This window comes from Podarcis tiliguerta, assembly GCF_965153285.1.
Source record: "Podarcis tiliguerta genome assembly, chromosome: 17".
NCBI lineage: Eukaryota > Metazoa > Chordata > Lepidosauria > Squamata > Lacertidae > Podarcis > Podarcis tiliguerta.
Window position 1 is genome coordinate 34352032 of NC_139550.1, and position 16318 is coordinate 34368349.

Here is a 16318-nt window from a genome sequence, read left to right on the forward strand (position 1 = left end):
ATCTGCAGGTGGGAGGCAAAGATGGGGGCACTGATCTGCTGCCTCTTCTCACCCACCACCTGAGGCAAGGGCCTCACCTTCCTTAACAGGTGGGTCAGCCTCGGGTTTAGTGGTCCTGTTTTTCTTGACAAGACCCGCAAACTAGTTTTCTAGAAACTAGCTTCCCCTGAACAAGAACCTTCTGGCAAGAGGTTTCCAGGATGCTCTACACATGGAAGTTTATGGAGGCTTATCAAGGCAAGGGGGGAAATTGCAGCCATGGCTCCAGTTGCCTGGAGATGAAATAGCACAGTTCCTAAGAGGTTTGCATCTGTGGTTCAGCAAAACGCCATTCATCACGTTCAATGAGACTTGTCACATTTATGCAAGAAGGGCAAGAAGTAAAGAGCTTGTTATCAGTGCTCCCTGAGCCAACTCCTGAGGAGAACAGGGGAAGGTTGCCCTTTATTCCTCGTACGTGTGAGTGGTTCTAAAACTTGTACCTCAAACACCAGGGCTGGAAATGTTAACAGGCACAAGGCTGTCCAAACGCACGTATCTCCCAAGGTTTGTGTTTTTGTTTCAGATCAATATAAAGCTAGAAGCTAAAATGTGACGCAGGCTCCTAAGAAGAAAGAAAAGGGGGGAAAGCCCCATGGCCATCTACAGTTTTAAATCTTCCCTGCCATGAAATCCCACAACTGTCCCATGTTAAGAGAGGCCAAGGTTGCGCAACACTTCATTGGGTTTTGAGGGGCTCTTGAGCTAGATGCCCTCCAAGCCCTCTCTTCCTGAGTGGGACCACTTCCTCACCACCATCACCCCTGCCCGCTTGCTTGTCCTCTCCCTTTGGACTCCATCTATAGCAGGGGTAGGCAACCTAAGGCTCAGGGGCCAGATGCAGCCTATTTACCTTCTCAATCCGGCCCCCAGATGGTCCAGGAACCAATCAGAATGTTTTTACATGAGTAGAATGTGTCCTTTTGTTTAACATGCATCTCTGGGTTATTTGTGGGGCATAGGAATTCATTCATTTCCCCTCCCCCCAAAAATATAGTCCAGCCCACCACATGGTCTGAGGGACGGTGGACTGGCCCACGACTGAAAAAGGTCGCTGACCCCTGATCTACAGCAATCCTGCCCAGAAGGAAAGGCTTCATTGTCTCATCTTCCTCCTCCATGCTTTTGTCTCTGCTTGCCCATTTGGAGAAAGAAATGGAATTACAACTGTCATTCTAAATAGCACTGAATATAGTACTATATTCCCCATTAAAATCCTTCAGTGTCCTTGGGAAATATGTCCCTGAGTTGTTTTCCCCAACAAATACATCTGTCAAATGATTTAGTTATTAAAACACAGGCAGGTAATGGAAGTAGAACAGGGGAAATAGTGGAAAAGGCATATACCCAGATTTATATACAACATGTCTGGAGACTGAATTAGGCTGTCTCATAGGTTTAAGTTCGATTGGGGAAGATGATCTTGAAAACAATATAAAGGACCCCACATGGAGTAATTTATGGTTAAACAAACCATTCAAATCAATATCAGCTAACACCAGAGAAATACTTCTCAAAATTTTACAACAGTGGTATCCTATGCCGAACCAACTGGCACATATTATGCCCTCTGTCGATTCCAAGCGCTGGCAAGGCTACCACAATAAAAGGGTATATTTACGTTTGTGGAGGACATGCCCATATGTTGAAAGGTTTGGGGCCTTATTTCATGTTGAAATGATAAAAATGACAAACACACTGATAGATGTCACTCCATAATTGTTTATTTTATCAATATTTACAGGATCTAATAAGGTGATAAGTTCTAAGGGTTTGATAGCACTTTTACTGGTGAAAGCTAGAAAAACAATAGTACAGAACTGGAGAAACCTCGACAATGTGTCTTCAAAGACTTGCCACAGAAACATATGATATTCAGTGGTACCTTGGTTCTCAAACTTAATCCGTTCTGGAAGTCCGTTCCAAAACCAAAGCGTTCCAAAACCAAGGCATACTTTCCCACAGAAAGTAACGCAAAATGGATTAATCTGTTCCAGACTTTTAAAAACAACCCCTAAAACACCAATTTAACATGAATTTTACTAACGAGACCACTGATCCATAAGATGAAAGCAATAAACAATGTACTGCAGTCAAACAATCAATCAATCAATCAATCAGTAGCTGAAATAGGTTCCACACAGTCACAAAAACAAAACAAAAAAGAGCCACAAAAACAAAAACGGAAAATAAATAGCAAAAACAGACAGACCTGAGCGTAACACTCAGGTGGAAGTGTGGCAGTCAAAACAGAAGTGTGGCACTCAAATTGGAAGCATAACACTCAGAACAGAAGTGTGGCACTCAAAGTGGAGCATGTTCGACTTCTGAAAAAGTTTGCAAACCTTCACACTTACCAGTGCTTCCGGGTTTGCAGTGTTTGGGTTCCAAGTTTAAGTACCAAGGCGGTGGAGAACCAAGGTACCACCGTATAGTAATATCAGGTGGAAATTAATTTATCCACATGTTAGCTAGGCAGGATTTTATTCAATATGCAAAGGTCACTGGAGAATACAGGGCATTACCAGAAGGGGGGGCGAGAAGGGTGTGTTGGGTTGGTATCTTCATCAACTATGGACAACTGATTAGAATACACTTAGAACCATGGTGTAAGATTTAGATAAGATATATATGTGACAGATACTTTATCATTTCAATCGCCTCCATAATGGTTTTGTGGTTATGGATTACATTTTGTATTTCATTTGTAGACTTTGAGATTTTTGTTTCTGTATGCTGTCCTTGCTATCAGTGTCTATCCAGTGGCAAAGGCGAAGGAAGGAAGGAAGGAAGGAAGGAAGGAAGGAAGGAAGGAAGGAAAAGAAAGCAAAACCTGGATCTGTAGTGAGGCATGGAACTACATTCTTTTTTTAAAAAAATGTTAAGGTTTATAGAGAAAAACTTACTATATTTTCCTTTTTTAAAACCAAACCAATATTTTTATATGGATATAATAAAAACACAAAAAGGTGAGGGGGAGAGAAATAGAGAAAGAAAAAGAAAGGAAGGAAGGAAGGAAGGAAGGAAGGAAGGAAGGAAGGAAGGAAGGAAGGAAGGAAATAGAAGAGGTTAAAATAGTAAGATAGAAAAATAAGATTCAGAAAATACAGAACTTCCAATTCTTCATCTGTCTGCTATATAAAAACAATATTCACTTCATTCATCCAATCCAACACCCCACAAAACCACTTTTTATAAAGAAATATTATCTACAATCCTCAAATCCAGATGTCATTATTTCATTTTGTTTTTCACGAAAAAAGTCCATGAGAGTTTTCCAATATTTAACAAATGTTAACAATGACTTTTCTCTGATTAAACATGTCAGTTTTGCCATATCAACTAAGTCCGCCAGTTTTAGCAGCCGTTCTAGCAGTCCTCCCGTTTTTGTGCATACAAAAGTCTCACAGCCATGATCATATATTGTAACAAAATTCTATAGCTCTTTTCTAACTGTATATCCACAAGTCCCAGCAGGAAGAGTTCTGGTTTCACTTGAAAATCAATGAAGCTACTTTCAGAGTTTTGCTTGTGTGCTTTACTTTTTAGGAACGCATCAATGCTGCCTCAGGATTGGGTCTCCCATGCTACATTTGTGGGGTTACACTTCCTACATTGCAGCTAAAAACTCCAATTGGAACTGCTGACACAAATGTATGTATACTTTTGAGACAGCAGTGGAAAAAATGCACCTAATTAATTCTTATTAAAGGCTCATTGCCATTAACCGGCCTGTTCTCCGTGATTTTTTCCCCCTAGTGTTTCTTCAGCTTCCAGATCCAGCTCTCATTTTGCTTCGGTTCTTCATATAATAACTTTATAAGCTTTTGTTAAATGAACTTTTTTGCTACATTAGATGCATAGTGTACCTGGGAAGTTTAGGCTGCTATTATAAAGGCTTGCAACTAGGTGCGGAAGGAAAAAGTTTTCATCTGCTTCTGAAAGTCTTGGTTGTATTCTCTGACAATTTAAACAATCTGCTTCTTGGAGTAAGTGCTGACAAGATGCAAGTATCACAAATGACTTGTGACATTTTGCTGCCTGCTTCTATTTCCTGAGCAGCACCTTGGGCCTCGTTACTACAATCATACTTAGCATAATGTTAACTTTGCTTAATGAGCTGGAAGCTTAAGCAAAAAAAGTGAACGGAGCTGGGTCACGGAAGGTGCATTGAATTGACAATCCAGCAATTCAGAATCAGAAAGTTTTGTTAGAAGAAGGTTTACATAGCATGGTTTGTGTTCACCATGGCTTGACATAATGCCTGAACAATAATTGCAGTTGTTGCTCCACCTCTGGAGGCTACCACTCTCGAGAAAGAAGTGCTAAGCAGGCAGAAAAAGAAAACCAACAAGCAGCTCTTAACGCTTGTCTAATTATTTGAAAGGTCAACCATTTGTTTCCCTTCCTAGCTATGGTTAACACAGTGGTGATGTCTGAATTGGGCTATTGGCTTGTGAGCCACTTCATGGCACGATCTTAGAATCATAGAATCATAGAGTTGGAAGAGACCACAAGGGCCATTGAGTCCAACCCCCTGCCAAGCAGGAAGCACCATCAGAGCACTCCTGACATATGGTTGTCAAGCCTCTGCTTAAAGACCTCCAAAGAAGGAGACTCCACCACACTCCTTGGCAGCAAATTCCACTGTCGAACAGCTCTTACTGTCAGGAAGTTCTTCCTAATGTTTAGGTGGAATCTTCTTTCTTGTAGTTTGGATCCATTGCTCCATGTCCGCTTCTCTGGAGCAGCAGAAAACAACCTTTCTCCCTCCTCTATGTGACATCCTTTTATATATTTGAACATGGCTATCATATCACCCCTTAACCTCCTCTTCTCCAGGCTAAACATGCCCAGCTCCCTTAGCCGTTCCTCATAAGGCATCGTTTCCAGGCCTTTGACCATTTTGGTTGCCCTCCTCTGGACACGTTCCAGTTTGTCAGTGTCCTTCTTGAACTGTGGTGCCCAGAACTGGACACAGTATTCCAGGTGAGGTCTGACCAGAGCAGAATACAGTGGCACTATTACTTCCCTTGATCTAGATGCTATACTCCTATTAGGTGTGTTTATTCAAAAGTAAGTCCCACTGTGTTAAAACAGTGCACACTCTAATTTAATTTAATTTAATTTAATTTAATTAGAGGGAGGGATTAAAACACCAAGTGCTTCTGATCATTCCATCAGCGAAAGCATTTCCGCTTGCCAGATGGAACAATCACTCTCCCTGTCTCATTTTGTTCTGGGGGTTCTCCTGACTCCCCAGAGTAGATCTGAGGGAGCAACGGGGAAGAAAGCCCCCTTGCCCTGGTGAGATCCATTGCACTGACTTCCGCTATAGCACTGAGTTCATTGAATCCAGCCCTTAGCTATTTCTAACGTTCTTTATATGTCTACCTATGTTTTAAGGATGCGGGTGGTGCTATGGTCTAAACCACAGAGCCTAGGGCTTGCAGATCAGAAGGTCGGCAGTTCAAATCCCTGCGACAGGGTGAGCGCCCGTTGTTCGGTCCCAGCTCCTGCCCACTTAGCAGTTCAAAAGCACGTCAAAGTGCAAGTAGATAAATAGGTAACACTCCGGCAGGAAGGTAAACGGCATTTCCGTGCGCTGCTCTGGTTCGCCAGAAGCGGCTTAGTCATGCTGGCCACATGACCCAGAAGCTGTATGCCGGCTTCCTCAGCCAGTAATGCGAGATGAGCGCTGCAACCCCAGAGTTGGCCACGACTGGACCTAATGGTCCCTTTACCTTTACCTATGTTTTATTGTGCTTTTAATTCTGTTGGGAGCCACCCAGAGTGGCTGTGGAAATCCAGCCAGATGGGCTGGGTATAAATATTATTATTATTATTATTATTATTATTATTAGTTCTCAGGGTGTCTCATAGCAAGAAATAAAAGCATAGGTGAATAGGATCTCAACCTGAGAGTTTTGATTAGTAGATCATATTCGAGGCATCGTTACTCTTCATAACATCCTTTTGAGGAGGGCAGTTCAGAATACTGATGTAATATATATGAAGCACCAGAGAAATTCTGAATCTGCAGATGTATCTGTTATGGACTAAAGTCTAATGCTGGGATGATGAGTCAAGAATCACACTAGGGTGGAAAAAGAAAAGATTTATTCAGACTGCAGTAAGAAGGTACAAGGGAATCAAGTTCCAAAACCTGCCTGTCTTTTTACAGAATGGCTCGCACATCTTATACTGTTTAATTCCATACATTAACAATACTATGACTCTATTGGCTTTTAGCATTCAGCGTAAGCAATCACTATGGCAACCTAGTATTTCTTTCTTTTTTTTTTGTCTGAAGTCATCTTGCAAAGTCAGCATCAGCTTCTCAGTTAAGCAGGTTAGGGGGTGATGGAACGTCTGGCAGTTTTAGCTAAGTTTGCTGGTCGGTACATTTTGGGGGGAAGTGGGAGAGGTGAAAATGGCAAAATCTAAATGTGAGGTGGGATGTCAGACTATTGCAATGGCAGATGTCAATGTCAAGGACAACTATGTGGCTTTTAGAAGACACCTGAAGGCCTGGAAACGATGCCTTATGAGGAACGGCTAAGGGAGCTGGGCATGTTTAGCCTGGAGAAGAGGAGGTTAAGGGGTGATATGATAGCCATGTTCAAATTATATAAAAGGATGTCATAAAGAGGAGGGAGAAAGGTTGTTTTCTGCTGCTCCAGAGAAGCGGACATGGAGCAATGGATCCAAACTACAAGAAAGAAGATTCCACCTAAACATTAGGAAGAACTTCCTGACAGTAAGAGCTGTTTGACAGTGGAATTTGCTGCCAAGGAGTGTGGTGGAGTCTCCTTCTTTGGAGGTCTTTAAGCAGAGGCTTGACAACCATATGTCAGAAGTGCTCTGATGGTGTTTCCTGCTTGGCAGGGGTTTGGACTCGAGGGCCCTTGTGGTCTCTTCCAACTCTATGATTCTAGGATTCTATGAACTCTGTACAGTATTGGGAACTATTTAATGTCTGTTTTACAATTTTTAATGTGCTGTAAGCCACCCAGGTGGGGTATAAATGATAAAAATTTTGTTGTTGTTGTTAGTATTGAGGTAGGTGGGGTGTGTTAGAAAAGCCAGCAAGTTGCAGAGAAGGCTAAATTATGTCTGCCTTGATTTGCCTATTATCTGAAGCAAAATGGAGTCTCTTTGGTTTTCCTCTTCTCGGATTCCCATCATAAATTTTCTGTCACAACTATGAGCTTGCCATGAAAGCAGATTAGATAATTAAGTGTTGCTGGTCTACACACACACACCCCTGTTATAGCTAGCTAGAAGATGGCTAAAATTAACACCGTTTATAGATAGACAGAACTGGAGTTCCAGAATATTGCTGATATTTCTGTCATACACGCCTATGATTTTTACACTTGTAAAGAACTGAATGTGGGCCACAATCCCAGAAGGTCCTTTGAGCGCGTGTTGTGGGGATTTCACACCTTTTGTTTTTCTGCCCCCTTTCCTTCTGAAAACTGCACATCTGGGTTGAAAGTCAGATGAAGACACAGGAAATTGTAGGTGGGTTGGTATACACAGGGCCAGACTTAGGTTTGATGAGGCCCTAAGCCACTGAAGGTAATGGGGCCCTTTATTTCTCCAGCTGTCCTTTGTCAACAACAAATTGTCACTGTTTTTTGTGTTGAATATCCCAGTAGTGCTGTATGGAAGTGAGAGCTGGACCATAAAGAAGGCTGATCGCCGAAGAATTGACGCTTTTGAATTATGGTGCTGGAGGAGACTCTTGAGAGTCCCATGGACTGCAAGAAGATCAAACGCATCCATTCTTAAGGAAATCAGCCCTGAGTGCTCACTGGAAGGACAGGTCCTGAAGCTGAGGCTCCAATACTTTGGCCACCTCATGAGAAGAGAAGACTCACTGGAAAAGACCCTGATGTTGGGAAAGATGGAGGGCACAAGGAGAAGGGGACGACAGAGGACGAGATGGTTGGACAGTGTTCTCGAAGCTACAAACATGAATCTGACCAAACTGCGGGTGGCAGTGGAAGACAGGAGTGCTTGGCGTGCTCTGGTCCATGGGGTCACGAAGAGTCGGACACGACTGAACGACTAAACAACAACAACAATATGCTATATGGTAATTTATGGACCTAACAGGTATCTATTTGCCATTTGCACATAACATAATATGTATCCTATCAAAGTACCGTAATTGATATAGAAATGAGTGAACCAGTGGTATTTTAGGGAGCAGGCTAGCAGGTGGGGGGGCCTTTACACAGGAGCCTACACAACACAAAACACAGTTGCTATATGTAGGTTTTATATTATTTGTTTTTTAATCTTATATTTGTCATGGGCATAGCCAGGACTTATTGGGGGGGAGCTTTATGTTGCGGGGGCAGAACTGAGTTATCTGTGATGCAATTGGACAGTTAGTTAAGTATTTTTATTTATTTACTGGATTTAGGGGGACAGCTGCCCCCCTGCACCATGGGCATAGCCAAGGTGAGGACAGCTGTCCCCTCTAGATCAAGTAAAACAATACAAAATATACTTAACTAACTGACCAATCACATTGGTTCTGCCCCCCCCATCAAAAGGCCTCCCCTCCCAACAAAAAGCATGGCTGTGCCCATGCCCTGCACCCCATGGCTAAGAGTGGTGGACTCGTAATCTGGTGAACCGGGTTCGCGTCTCCTCTCCTCCACATGCAGCTGCTGGGTGACCTTGGGCTAGTAATGATAATAATAATAATAATAATAATAATAATAATAATAATAATAATAATAATTTCTTATTTGTACCCCGCCCATCTGGCTGGGTTTCCCCAGCCACTCTGGGCAGCTTCCAACAAAGATGAAAAATACACTAAAATGTCACATATTAAAAACTTCCCTGAACAGGGCTGCCTTCAGATGTCTTCTGAATGTCAGGTAGTTGTTTATCACTTTGACATCTGATGGGATAGTCACACTTCTCTGAAGTCTCTCAGCCCCACTCACCTCACAGAGTGTTTGTTGTGGGGGAGGAAGGGAAAGGAGAATGTTAGCCGCTTTGAGACTCCTTCGGGTAGTGATAAAGCGGGATATCAAATCCAAAACTTTTCTTCTTCCTAACCACCACCTGAAGAAAACAGCCCTTGAGAGTGAGGGAATGACACAAAAACCGCTTGCAGCTTCATTTCTTCTTCCGCTGCTAAACTGAGCACTTTGTCATTTTTGGTAGCAGTGTATTTTAGCCCGGGGCCTTGTGGCTCTAAGGGGAGGGTGGAAAGCTGAGCTTGTGACAAAATATTCAGAACAAAGGAGTCTGGGGCTTAAAAGGCAGAACTGAAAGGGGCAGGTAATTCAAGGCCATTTCTTTGCGGAGGGAGACATTAACATTTAGAATACTGTGTGCTCTTTTAGTCACCTGGTCTCAAAATGGGTATCATAAAGCTGGGGAAGGTGCAGAAACGGGCAGCAGCAATGACCCAAGAGCTGTAGCATCTCCCTTAACAGGAAAGGTCAAAGCAATGAAATTGATTTAGCAGTATACTGGGGGCTTACAGATCTCTAGATTGAGGTACAGTTCGTTTATATCCCATGTTCCCAAAAGTACCAGTAAGAGGAAAGTGCTCCTTCACACAGGGTGTGTCTGCCACTTCCCATTCAGGGATTCAAATTGGGAATGCTGGATATTTTCAGTCCCACATTTTATAAGGGAAGGAATCCCCACAAGCATGTGCAGGAAAAGTATCTGAAGAAGACTTATAAATCTACAAAAAAAAATTATTATGAGTCCATAGCACATGAAGATCAGCGAATCTCAAAAGAGTCATCTACCTGGGGACCAACACAGTGAATGTAGGGAGAATTGATATCCGGGTGACCAGGAAAGCAACCAATGGGCTGGGAAACCTCTGAGTCAAAGATCCCCCTCATCATTTACAAAGTAGCCCGAACTTAAGCAATAAATTATTTCACAGTACCAGACGTCTCCACACATCTGACAGACTGTAATACGGAGTTAATACTTGCCTGTCCCCATAGAGTTTTTATAAAGCTTTTTATTTTTAGAAAAGGGATACTGGACTAGTAAGATCCACCAATACTACTGAATAAAGTTGCTTTAATCCGAAGTGGTGTTCAAACCCAATGGAAACAACTAAATATTTGTTTATTTGTGCATTTGTTTATTTCAAATCTTGCTCGCTCATTCCTTTGGAACTGACAGCTGAGGTGTTTATTTCCACATTTTGTACCCAATCTTTGCATAAGCTTCCAGCTAACAAAAAGGTGTCTTTTAAAAGTTGCAGAATCATACTGGTATTCAGATGCATACTGCCTCCAAGCAGTTGCCAAATGTTCTAAACAACCAGTACTCTGGAGTTATGATTTCTGTTGTTCTGAGAGTTCAAAACAAGCTGCATTCCAACTGCCTCAGAACTCCAAGGAGCGGTTGCTACCGTGCTCAGACCAGCTTCACTTTTCTCAGGTCTTCTCTGAGGTCAGACAAACGAAGAGGCAGCCCTAGAAAAAGCCATTGCATACCAGAGACTAGTTGAAGAACTGATTTCGTGTAGGTGCATAAATGCAGCACTCCTCAGTTCCCCACCAACATAGCAGTGTTTTCTCAGATAATAACAAATTGACTTTTATTTCCTTTTGTCCTGTCTGAGAGCCACTTGGTAGGCTTTTCACATTGTGTGTGTGTGAGAGAGGGGGGAGGGGGACTAAAGCTGGAAAGGATTATTTCCTGAACAGTAGCTGTATGAGTCTGTTGCACCAAACTTTCTTTGGAGGGTAGATGTGTAACTTTGGTTGTATCATGCCTGACATTTTAACAATGGAGAGGGAAGGGAGGGGAGCAGAAGACGAGTGGACAAGAGCCCAATTATCTGCATGGAGGGGGTCCAGTAGAACAAAAGGGGTTGTGCAGTTGTGCCATTTCTTCACCCCTGGGGAAGTCTGATTCCTGGCACTTATGATTGCAGGTACAGCAGACTTTTCCATTCCAACGTCTCAAGGTGGGAAGTGCAGAATTTGCCCTAGAATGATGGCATTGCTTTAGCTGCACATCACTATTTGCTCAAACTTTAGGAGATTTATTTATTTATTTTTTAATTTCTATACCGCTTTATATTCTTAATAAAAATCTCAAAGCGGTTTACAGCATATTAAATCAATAAATCAAGAAAACATTAGCCGGGTGGTGTTCCACCTAGGCCAGGTGGAAAGGGCCTTGCAGGGAGCGGCCTCCACACCTCACGGTCTGGCGATGTTCCTCTGGCCTCATGAAGAGCCTCTTCAGTAGGGCTGGTGAATGTGGGCCTCGCCCCCTAGGCCAGGTGGATGTCCATATGATATTGGGTCTAAGTATCTAACGGTTATCTTTTGTCTGTGTTTTTCTCCAGCATGCCTTCTATCACCAGTCTTCCCAGTACCAAAGCTAAAGGTCCAGCCCAGGCACATTATGGCTCCTTTCCAGTACGGCTGTTGTGCAGAGTATCCTGTTTGCAACTGGGTGCCTTTGTCCTGGCTCTTATTGGCTGCTTTATGAACATCTGCTCCACATCTGCCAATCTTGAATGGAGAGTAACAATAATAATTTATTATTGAGAATGCCTGCCGGAAGGAGAAAACGAGGTGCAAAGAGCCAGAAGAGCATAACTGGGACTCACAATTCCTCTAAAACAAGGAATTGGCAGAGAGCCAAAGCCATCTTCCCTGGCTCAGAAACAGAGCAGGTTGAGGAAGCCGAGAAAACGGAGCAAATATAACAAACAGTGAGTAACAACGTTGGGGGAACCTCACCCCCCCTTAAGGAGGATGACAATGACCCGACCCCCCTCCTCCCAGAGAAAGCTAATCCATCCAAGAGGGCAAGAGCAGGAGGGATTCCTCCCACTCCTAACGCTGACCCACACATGCCTCTAGAACAAGATCTCAGAGGAGCCTGCTTTCAACCGATTCCGGATACACACCCCTACCAAGAGATTTGCATGTTGTCTGCAGAAACTATGGTTCTGGTTCTCCAAAGAGTGTGGCAGATTGAGAACATTATGGGCAGCAACAAACCTGGCATTGTGGGCACTGGGATCTGGGGCGCAAGTTCCGTGTGCAGAATTACAATGAAAAAGATCAACATCATATGCATACCATTAAACGATGAGGAGTCCCTACGCTCTGAAATCATCCTTGCCCAGGTCTTGATGCCATTGGCCTCAATTGCCAATGCGCTGACCGTTTTTTGTATGGCCTTTGCGCTTTATAAAATCTTTAAGCCGGGAAAACACGATGATTTCATCGTCACCTTCTTTTCCATCGGAGCAATTGTGGACTTGGCAGCAGGTACATTGGTACTTATTTCCATTTCGTGGAATCTGCATTCTATATTAACAAACGAAGGAATTAAGCTTCCTGAGGTTTTGGGAGTTGCCTCCCATTGAGACAGAACAGCGTGCTGGAATTTCTATCTATACTTGGTTTAATGCAGCAGCTTCACAGATCTTAAGTGGAACGCTGGTTCTGGGTGAAAAATATTTTTGGAAAATGTGTGAAATAATCACTTCCAAGCAAAAATTTGTAGACGACCCAGAAAGTGTTACAGGCACTGAAAGCCCAACACTTTCAGTGTGGGCATTACTGTATTACTCTTCTGTGACACTTGAGTGTGAATAAAAACACACTATTTGGTGGAGATATCAAAGGAATATTAAAACGGAAACCATGCCAGACTCATTAGGAGTGTGGCTAAGGAATGGCTCCAGTCCTGTGACTGGCTTCTTTAAAATCTTAGCAAGGAAGATTGTGTATATTTATTATCAAATTTGTTCGTTTTTATCTTTCCTTATGCATATTATGTTTAATTTTTTTGTTTTTAACTGAATGCTCCTGGGATGATTACAACATAGGGTGAAATATAAATGGGAGGGGGGATGAAAAGAATCAAATTGTTATATCTAGATATTGATTTTGATCTCTTTTAGCAATAAAAAGAATCTTATCTCACTGCACACTTATGCTGGAGTGCTTATTTTGCTGCAGACTCTATTGTCTATTGTGCTTTTCAAGTTTTCTGCATTTCAGAAACACTGCAATTCGCAAAAGGTTCTGGGACATGCTTGGGAGGTGGGTGTGTGCAGTCCGTTTTACAGAGAATACTGGCCAAGCCTTTGAGTGTTTGTGTGCTGCTCCCAGCCCTGGCCAGCAAGAACAATGATCAGGGACACTCGGTTTCAGTAGTCCAGAGAGACCTAGGCCACTTCCAGCTTTAGGTAGAATAAAAAATTAAAAATGATGGAACACAAAACAAAATAGCGCCACACACCTAAGAAGTGAGACGTAATTAAATATGATGAAATATCTGTGTACAAAAAAGAACCATGTCTTTTACCAAATCATATCTCTCATTTCAGCTCTAAGCTGCAGGTAGAAACAAGTTGAGAGAAGAATCAAATACAAAATAATTAAGAAGTGACTAAATCTGAGGCCCACTTAATTATACATACTTTAATTTTGAACAGATCCATGATTTTCTTCGAGTCCTGTAAACTTTTTAGTTTTTAGGCTTCCAGAAGGTTGGGATTTCTGCCACATTTCACTAGATCTTATTTTATTTTATTGCTGCCATAAATACTGTTCTGCCCCTTACAGTTTTCCCACAGTGATTTGCAGCCAGGAATGACTTTGACAGAAGACCACAGGTATTTAGGAACAAATTTCCCTGTACAACACAATAAAATTGTTATCTATACAGAACTGTGCTCTCTATGTCTATAATCCATACTGTAAAAAGAAAAATACATTACACATTTGTAAAAGTCAACAGTTTCATAACGAAACCTTGGACATACCACATCACATGGAGGTGGATGGGGAAGGCAACTTACATTTAATCAAATGTGCTTTACATTTAAGATGGAGAAGATTAAAATACATTCACCGGTCTCTAGGAAAGACACACATATTTCCTGCAGAGTTTGTGTCAGTGCTGCCTTGGAATAGGCTCCTTGATTATAAAGCTATCAACGCCGCTTGCTGTTAATGTTCCTGAGAGATGGGTTAGGCTGCTAACAGCTTTGCTTGCATGGAACAATTTTGTCTTCTTAGAATTGGCTCAGGCTGCAAGGATGCTCCACCAAATGATTGCAGTCTGAGTGACAAACCGTATATTACAGAGCAAGATCCACCCGGTGACATAGACAGGTGACCATCTCACATCCTAGAACGTCAGTGCAGGAGAAACAAAAGACTGCCTGCAGCTCACTCTCTGAGCATATGAATGCTTGCAAAATCCCACTATGGATTCCCTCCCCCCTTATAGACCAACACAGGATTATTAGTTGTTGTTTTTTATGAGAATTGCAAATTGAGCCCTTCAAGAACAGGATAATGAAACTGGAGAGAAATGAATTCCTGTCGCCTGCATCTGGTTGAGGGTTACATTTCCTCCAACCACTAGGTGATGCTATGCAATTTAACTTCTATTGCCTTTTTTTCTTTTAGCTGGTATACCACCTAAAATATAACCTCCAGCTTTGCTATTAGGAAGACCAGTTGAGGCTAGTCCAGGAGGGCAAGTAGGGTACTGCTCCACCAGAGCTCGCCAAATCTTGTGGCTGGGTGAGAACCCTGGTAGAAACCTCTGACTTCCACTTGGCTGGTATGTTGCCTATGGAGAAAGTTAAGAGTCATGTATGTCTCTCGCCCCATCCAGCAGAGCAGAGGAGCCAATTCCTAGGGGCTCAAGTCCCTTCACTCCCAATAAAATATTCGGGGGGCAAAGCCTCCCAAAGTGATAGGCATTGCCATTCAAATGGGGTGTGTATGTGCGCCGCATCTTGTGGTTGATTATCTGGGCCCCTCCTAAAGGCTTTCTGGGAAATGATAAATAACAAGCTAAAGAAAATGTTTAAAAACACTTTTGTTAAAAAACCAGAAGCCTTTTTACTGGGTATAGTAGGCGAAGAGATACCAAGAAAAGATAAAAGACTGCTCATGTATGCAACAGCAGCGGCAAGAACCCTTTTAGCCCAAAAATGGAAACAGCAAGAAGTACTAATGAAAGAAGAGTGGCAGATGAAAATGATGGACTTGGCAGAACTGGTGAAGCTGACGGGGGAAATCCCAAAACAGCATGATCAAGTTTTCCAAAAAGATTGGAGTAAATTTAGACAATATTTGAAAGATCATTGTAAACCATCAACAACGCTAGTAGGGGTATCTGAAGACTTGTAATGAGAATTTTTTTACCTTTCTGCATTTATTTAAATATTGAGGTATTTTATGATGAGTCTTATTAGAATTGGAAAATATATAAAATGCTGTGATATAAAGGTTAATTTTGAAAGCCAAGAGGTGGGAGGGAAGGAAGTTGATAGGGTCTAAAGAGCCAAAGAGGTAAAGCGGATAAGAATGATGTGATTATATATGTTTAAATGGATTTTAAAAAAAAAAATATTATCTAGGCCCCTCCAATATTTTATTCAAGTTGCACCATAGTCATCCAGCCCCTGAAAGGTTCATGAGTGAATGCCACCCTCAGAATGAAAAACACTTCTTGTTCCTTATCACAGGTGTGCCTCCAAACATACAATGTATGAAGAGGTCCTTAAAACAGCAGCCTGTGATAGTGCAGTGACACGCAGCCTGAGACTCTTTCAAGGTTCTCCTTTCAGCTTACTCCCAGGGAAACGTGCACAGGACTGCAGCTTTAGAGAAGTCAATGCTGAGCATATATTCCTCTAGTATTAAAAAGACAATTCCCAGATTAGTTTATAAAGTGGGCTGCACATTAATACTAATCTCAGGGCACATCATGCTGCTTCAACTAATAGGGCTCTTGGGGACTAAAGGACTATTTATGGGTGTTTTCTTTCAAAAAAGAAACATTTAAAGGACCTTCTAAAAATAAGCATGCTTTTAGCTAATACCCCCTTCTCCAGCACACCAGGGAGTGCTAATGATGGCATATGCTGCTGGCTATAATTGCATAGCATTAAGACACAAGATCTGTTGCGTGGCATTTAGTTGGGAATCCAAAATGCACCCCATTATTGATAATCACCATCTTAACTCTGATGCCTTTGTGCCTCACAATGGTAAAAGAATAGCAAGCAATCCAGCAGATTTGCAGACCGCCAGAGTTCTTTTGTGGCTAAGCCAGAACGTTATCTTTCTGACAAGTTCTTGCCAAAACTGGAGGGGGCAAAGCCAGGAACGGAGCAGCGTAGTGCAGATGCAGGCATGAGGAATGCAAAGGCACGTGGGCTGTGCTGCCACATGGAACTTGGTCCTTAATAAGAGGGTGATGGAGGCGGCTGCCA

General features: G+C 42.4%; 1 protein-coding gene and 1 long non-coding RNA gene across 2 annotated transcripts in view; one reads left to right on the forward strand and one right to left on the reverse strand.

The window, feature by feature from the left end:
- The window catches only part of PDE4A (phosphodiesterase 4A), a 367050-nt gene that overhangs the window by 280823 nt on the left and 69909 nt on the right, over positions 1-16318 (reverse strand). The gene's annotated exons all lie outside the window — the stretch shown is intronic.
- Positions 8998-13001, forward strand: LOC310667973. Its single transcript, XR_014506498.1, has 2 exons — positions 8998-10569; positions 11405-13001. It is a non-coding gene; the product is annotated as an uncharacterized lncRNA (long non-coding RNA).